The sequence below is a fragment of the Festucalex cinctus genome, chromosome 5 (genome assembly GCF_051991245.1).
Source record: "Festucalex cinctus isolate MCC-2025b chromosome 5, RoL_Fcin_1.0, whole genome shotgun sequence".
Taxonomy (NCBI): domain Eukaryota; kingdom Metazoa; phylum Chordata; class Actinopteri; order Syngnathiformes; family Syngnathidae; genus Festucalex; species Festucalex cinctus.
Window position 1 is genome coordinate 4950947 of NC_135415.1, and position 6544 is coordinate 4957490.

Genomic DNA, 6544 nt, shown 5'->3' on the forward strand with positions numbered 1-6544 from the left:
TCGTATAGACACAAATTATAGCACTAGCGGTAACAAAACTAGAAACAGAAAAATAACATTTTATACGTGTACGCATCTGCAGAGGGGCTAAAACAACTTGCGCACTCTGCTCATGAGAGTGCCACCAACACCTTCTCTAAGCCTAATCCTTTTAAAAAAAAAAATCAGTACATTTATTAGTTTTATAACGCATCAAAAACGTAAGAGGGGTAAAATTCTTATGTACAACGCAATCTTATATACAACAACTCAAAAACATAAAATACATAGCTAGACGTACCTTCTTCACGTACGCGCCATATTCCTAACATAATAAAAACATATTTCATACCCGGATACTTTCTAAAAAACTACTAACCTAAGGGTTACAGGGCTATCCATTAAAAGAATCCGAGCTAATAATTAGAAGATATTTCATTCATACATATTCAGATAAAAAGGCTAACATCAAGATAGAAGACTCTTACAATCAACAGCTTAAAGATTTCAAAAAGTATGATCCCCACAATACATTCCCCCTCCACCTCCTAAATCAGTTACTGCTTTTAAAAAAAAGAGTTTGCAAATACAAGTCCTTTTCATAAATCAGTTTAAGAAAAACAAAAAAACAGTATATTTATTAGTTTTTTAAATATTACAAAAACGATAGATGTTAAAACCCGTTTCCACACAGCGCATTCGTATATACAAACCTCATAAACTTAAACAACAACAAAAATACATAGAGACATCCGATAAAAATCGTATAGACACAAATTATAGCACTAGCGGTAACAAAACTAGAAACAGAAAAATAACCGTTTATACAAGTACACATAGAAATAAAAAGTAAGTATCCCTATATTATTTGCACAAAATACACCTGGCACCTTAAAACGATGCCTTCACCCATCTAAAAAACTAAAACGGAAACAAAGCAAAAATAAAACTACATCATCCTTCTTCACGTACGCACCATGTCCCGAACATAATAAAAACATATTTCATACCCGAATACTTTCTAAAAAACTACAATCCTAAGCCTTACAGGGCTATCCATTGAAAGAATCCGAGCTAATAATTAGAAGATATTTCATTCATACATATTCAGATAAAAAGGCTAACATCAAGATAGAAGACTCTTACAATCAACAGCTTAAAGATTTCAAAAAGTATGATCCCCACAATACATTCCCCCTCCACCTCCTAAATCAGTTACTGCTTTTAAAAAAAAGAGTTTGCGATTACAAGTCCTTTTCATAAATCAGTTTAAGAAAAACAAAAAAACAAAACAGTATATTTATTAGGTTTTTTTAAATATTACAAAAACGATAAGAGGATAAAACCCATTTCCACACAGCTCATTCGTATATACAAACCTCATAAACTTAAACAACAACAAAAATACATAGAGACATCCGATAAAAATCGTATAGACACAAATTATAGCACTAGCGGTAACAAAACTAGAAGCAGAAAAATAACATTTTATACGTGTACGCATCTGCAGAGGGGCTAAAACAACTTGCGCACTCTGCTCATGAGAGTGCCGCTACCTCCTCAAAGGGCAGCTCGGGTGTTGCAGTCGGCTTGAGCGGCTCCCTTGGCAGGTGGTTCTGAAAATCTGCACATAAGCTGCAATTTCTGATGACCTCTTCGATCTGTGCACTCATACGAGGCCAGTAGAGTGTCTCACGGGCACGCTGTTTACTTTTCACTATTCCCATGTGTGACTGATGGATGAGTTTCAGCATGTGTTCACGCATAGTGGGTGGTACTACTATTCACAGGCCTTTGTAGATAATTCCATCAGACAACACGAGCTGACTTCTGGAGTCCCAATATGGCTGAACGGGGACAGGCACTTCACGCCTGTGCTCTGGCCATCCACGCTGAATGACCTGTCGTAGACAAGTGAGCTCTTCCTCCGTCCGTGCTTGTAATTCTGCATAGTTTTGCTCGCTGACAGAGATGAAGTTCAGCATGGAGACGCACTCCAGGCCATCCATCTCTGTTGTTCTGTCTGGCAACTGTGCTCGGGACAATGTGTCGGGTCGCTCCATGTCTTTACCTCTTCTGTACTTGACAGTCAGATCATACCACTGTAGACGAATACGCATTCGTTGAATTCACATTGGAGTTGACAATAGTGTTTTTTTTAAAGATGCTTTCGAGAGGTTTGTGATCATTAAAAACCGTGACATGCGTCCCCAGGATGTAGTTGTGAAACTTTGTGCAGGCGTGGACGATGGAGAGCATTTCTTTTTCTATTTGCGCATAGCGCGTGTCTGCATCCATCAGTGACCTACAGGAGAAGGCAATTGGCTGTTTGTCCTGCAGTAGAACTGCTCCGAGTCCACAGCTACTGGCATCACAGAAGATCACAACTGGTTTTGCAGGGTCGAAGTATTTCAGTACAGGAGGGTGTGTGCACAGTTATTTCAGTTTGTCAAATGCCTGTTGCTGAGCTGGCTGCCACTGAAACTCCACCTCTCTCTTTAGGAGCTGACGTTGTGGTGCATCAACTTCACTGAGATTTGGGATGAATTTTGACAGATAGGTTACAAAGCCTAAGAAGCGGTGCACACCTTCTTTATTTGTCGGTGGGGGCATTTTCTGCACCGCATCCACTTTCGCCGGGTCAGGTTTTAGTCCATCAGCTGTTATCATGTGCCCCACGTATGGAACTGATGACTGCCGTATGTAGCACTTGTCAAAGTTCAGCTTCAGGTTGTAGCTTGTGGCCCTCTCCACCACTCTGCGCAGGATGGCGTCGTGTTCTTGGATGGTGGGGGCCGCGATGAGAATGTCGTCCATCACGCTGACGGCTCCAGACACACCCTCGAGCATCTGGTCCATGATGCGCTGAAAAATCTCAGGTGCACACTTAATTCCAAAAGGCAGCCTCAGCCACCTGAACCGACCTATGGGTGTGTTGAAGGTGGTGAGGAAGGAGGATGGCTCATCTAGCTCTATCTGCAGAAATCCAGACTTTGCATCGAGCACTGAGAAAATCTTGGCGCCTGGAATCATGGAGACTACCTCCTCAACAGTGCACATGGGGTGGTGTTCCCTCTTAATGACTTTGTTCAGGTCACTCGGATCTATGCAGATCCTGACTTTGCCGTTCCTCACTGTTGCAACCATGGAGCTCACCCACTCTGTTGGTTGTGCAACCCTGGTGATGTAGCCGTCATTTTCCATCTCGTTCAGCTTTGCGATGATTTTCTCTCTCAGAGCGGCCGGCTTCCTGCGTACAAGATGAACAACCCCTCTTGCCTCTGGTTCCAGCTTTATGGTGTATTTTCAGCTCCGGGAAGTTGTCAAGTCCAGCTGGGATGCACTTTTTACTGCCTCCCGTTCCAGCATTGTTCAGCATAGCAAGACGCACAATCAGCCCCAATGCCTCAGCTGTAGCTCCACTAAGCACATTCTCCTGTGCTATATCTAGTATCTCAAACACTGCGGTGACTTTGGCTTTTGGTGATGAAATTTGCATGTTCACAGCAGCTATGGCTTCAGGCGGTGATTTGAGTAGGAGCGGAGCACTACATTAGAGCGTTGCAGTTCACCTGTGTGGTTAAGTAACTGATAACTGTCCAATGTCAATATGTTACACTTAGCTCCTGTGTCAATTCTGAATAACACTTTCTTAGACAGGATTTTTAATTCAACTATCCAGTTGTCATTGTTGGGTGTGTTATCTGGCTGCATCAAGCTTATACACAGAATTTCTTCATCATCTGGTGAATCTTGGTCTAACGCATTACTCACAGTGCTGACTCCACGCTTGTTGCACACTGCCACCCAGTGGTTTGGTTTATGACAGTAGGAGCACACAGAGCCTTTCGCCGGACACCTGTCTTGGTTCCACTTGTGTTGTGGGTCTTTTCCACACTTGGTACAGGTTGTCACCGTCGCTGATGCTGGTTTACTCTAAGTAGAATTTGCCTTGGATGGTATTTTCTTATTTGGCGGCTTGTGCTTGGGTCTAACTGATAGAGATGATATTTGTGAATCTTCCTCCCTGACTATTTTCATCTGTTTCACGGAGACTTCGTACTGCTGAGGGATTTCAATGGCTTTACTTAAGGTGAGATCCTCGCCTTTTTCGAGCAACCGCTCTTGGACCCGTTCCTCTCTCACTCCAGCGATAATGGCGTCAATTAGCATATCGTCCGGATCAGTGTACTCGCAGTCCATCAGAATTAGCCGCAAATCCTTCACGAAGTTATCAAAACCTTCCGTTGGCCCTTGCTTACGTTGCTTAAAACGGTGCCTAGCAATCCTCTTATTCTTACGAGGTCGGATGTAATTGGCAAATTTGTCCAGTACCTTAGATGGATCCTCTTTTTCTCCCTGAGCCCAGGCTAGCGTCTTGTAGACTTCCCTGCCTTGTTGTCCGAGCCAGGTCCCCAGCCATCCTGCTTTCTGTTTAGCTGTTAGACTGGAGAGGGGTCCATCTAGGACGAAGGTGACGTGACTGCGAAATCTTTCAAACTCCTGATATAAATCGGGAGCTTCCCAATTAATGCTGGGATGTTCAAACTGTGACAGAGCCATTTATCTTACACTTTTTCCTTCTTCTTCTTGGTTCTTGAGTACTTCTGACACCATGTAATGTATTCCTGTTTTGTCAGTCAGCAAAACGACATGCACCAGACTCGAGTGTTGGCCAAAAAAGTGCTTTCTTTATTGTGCTGCTTCCAGAACATTCCTCCTAAAACAGTGCTGCGAATACGGGTGCCGCGCAGGGACGTACGTCATACACGCACAGTGAAATGAGCATACATTACAATGTCAATACCGGGTTTCACATATTCTCACATGTAGCACTGGGAATTGCAATAGAGGCATCTAACACATTTTTGTGGGTTAAAACGTATTCGTCTGCCAAAACAGCGGCTTCGGCGAGTGTTCTTGCTTTCTGCTCGTTTAAATACACAGTCACGTGATCAGGGAGGTTTTTCTTGAAGTGCTCTAATAAATAAAATAAGCTCCCGAACAGCGGCAAGAGTATCAGCTTTAGCTGAGGGACTTTTAAAAAAAATATATATATATATATTTTATTTTTTTTTTTTTTTTTTGGGGGGGGCAAACTAGCTACATAACATGACATGAGTCGGACATTTAAGACAAAAAAAATAGCTCAGAATAAATTAAACATGACAAAACAACACTAAACACAAAACGTATTTACCCATAGTAGAATAGCCATGGTAGAAGTCCCAGAAGTAATGTCCAAAAAGGATAACGATGTGACAACAGGCAAGCGTGGCTATTGCTTACAAAATAGGTAGTTATCATGTGAACTCAACTCTCCAGTGTTAGCCCCACGTGATCTTGTGGTCAAGCAGGTGCAGATTTCCGGACACGTAACGCATGCGGTGTGAATTGTAGTCCTTGCGGAAGCCGTGGGGAAAACGCACCGCGTCCGTTCCGAAGGCAGTGTGAATTGGGCTTTAGATTTATATACAGATATTGGTTATAAAACCTCAAATATGAATACATATTGTGTATAGGCTATATTATAGTTACAATAATACACAACTGTATATAAAAAGAAAATTTAAAAAAATCTCTCTTACATTTCTATTTACTGGTGTGTAGTAATCCCCCACCGATTTCCTTCACATTCACCTCCCCCCCTTATTTTTTTCACTCTTATTGTCATGTTTTAGGTTTAAGGGTTGTGTTTTGGGTTTGCTTTTGGTTTCATTGTGGTCCCTTTTGTTGTGATTTTCTTGCGTGTCTTTGTCTCAAGTGTGATCTTGTCCACTTGTGCTTGTCTACCTTCCCTTGTGTCAACCAATCAGTGTCACCAGCTATATGTGCCTTGTCCAGGTGTCCCTTGTGGTGTAATTAGTTGGTGTGGAGTCACCTGTTTTCGGTTCAGTTCTCATTGGTCCATTGTTGTTTGTTTCCCCACGTCATGCTGCCATTGTTCCGCCACGTCTTGTCTTGCTTTCCCTTTCTGGACTTTGTTGTTGTTGTGTTGGGTTCTTTTAAAAGAAGACGGTTGTTCTCTGAATCGACTACACCACAGTTGTTTTGAATTCTCAGCCTTGTACCTTATTTTTGGCTCCTCATTTTTGTTGATTAAAATCCCTTTTTTGGACTTCATTCCTCTGCCTCCTTGGGTACTTACCTACACTTGGGTCCTCCACCAGACCTCATTTGTGACAATTATACTTATTTACACATCACCTCTGGGGGGCGCGGGGGGGGGGGGACGCACCTCCTGCAATTTGAAACTATTGAATGCCCATATGAGACGTGGGATTATGACAAAATTTGGTCCGACTCACCTGTTTCCTGGTCACACATCTGCTTTGGGGACAAATTACTCTTATTTAATACAAAGCCATGTGCAAAACTGGGTAATTATTCTCCATTGAAGTGTACATCCGTGCGTGCTATCAGTCGCACCGGGAGTGATGTCATGCAGCCGACAAATTCGCCCTTCGGAGGACCCAGCCTTGTGAATTTAGACACAGGCAGACTATCGCATTACATTTAAGTTTGTGGAAGTACGTCACTCCAAACCAACACCTCAAAACATCAA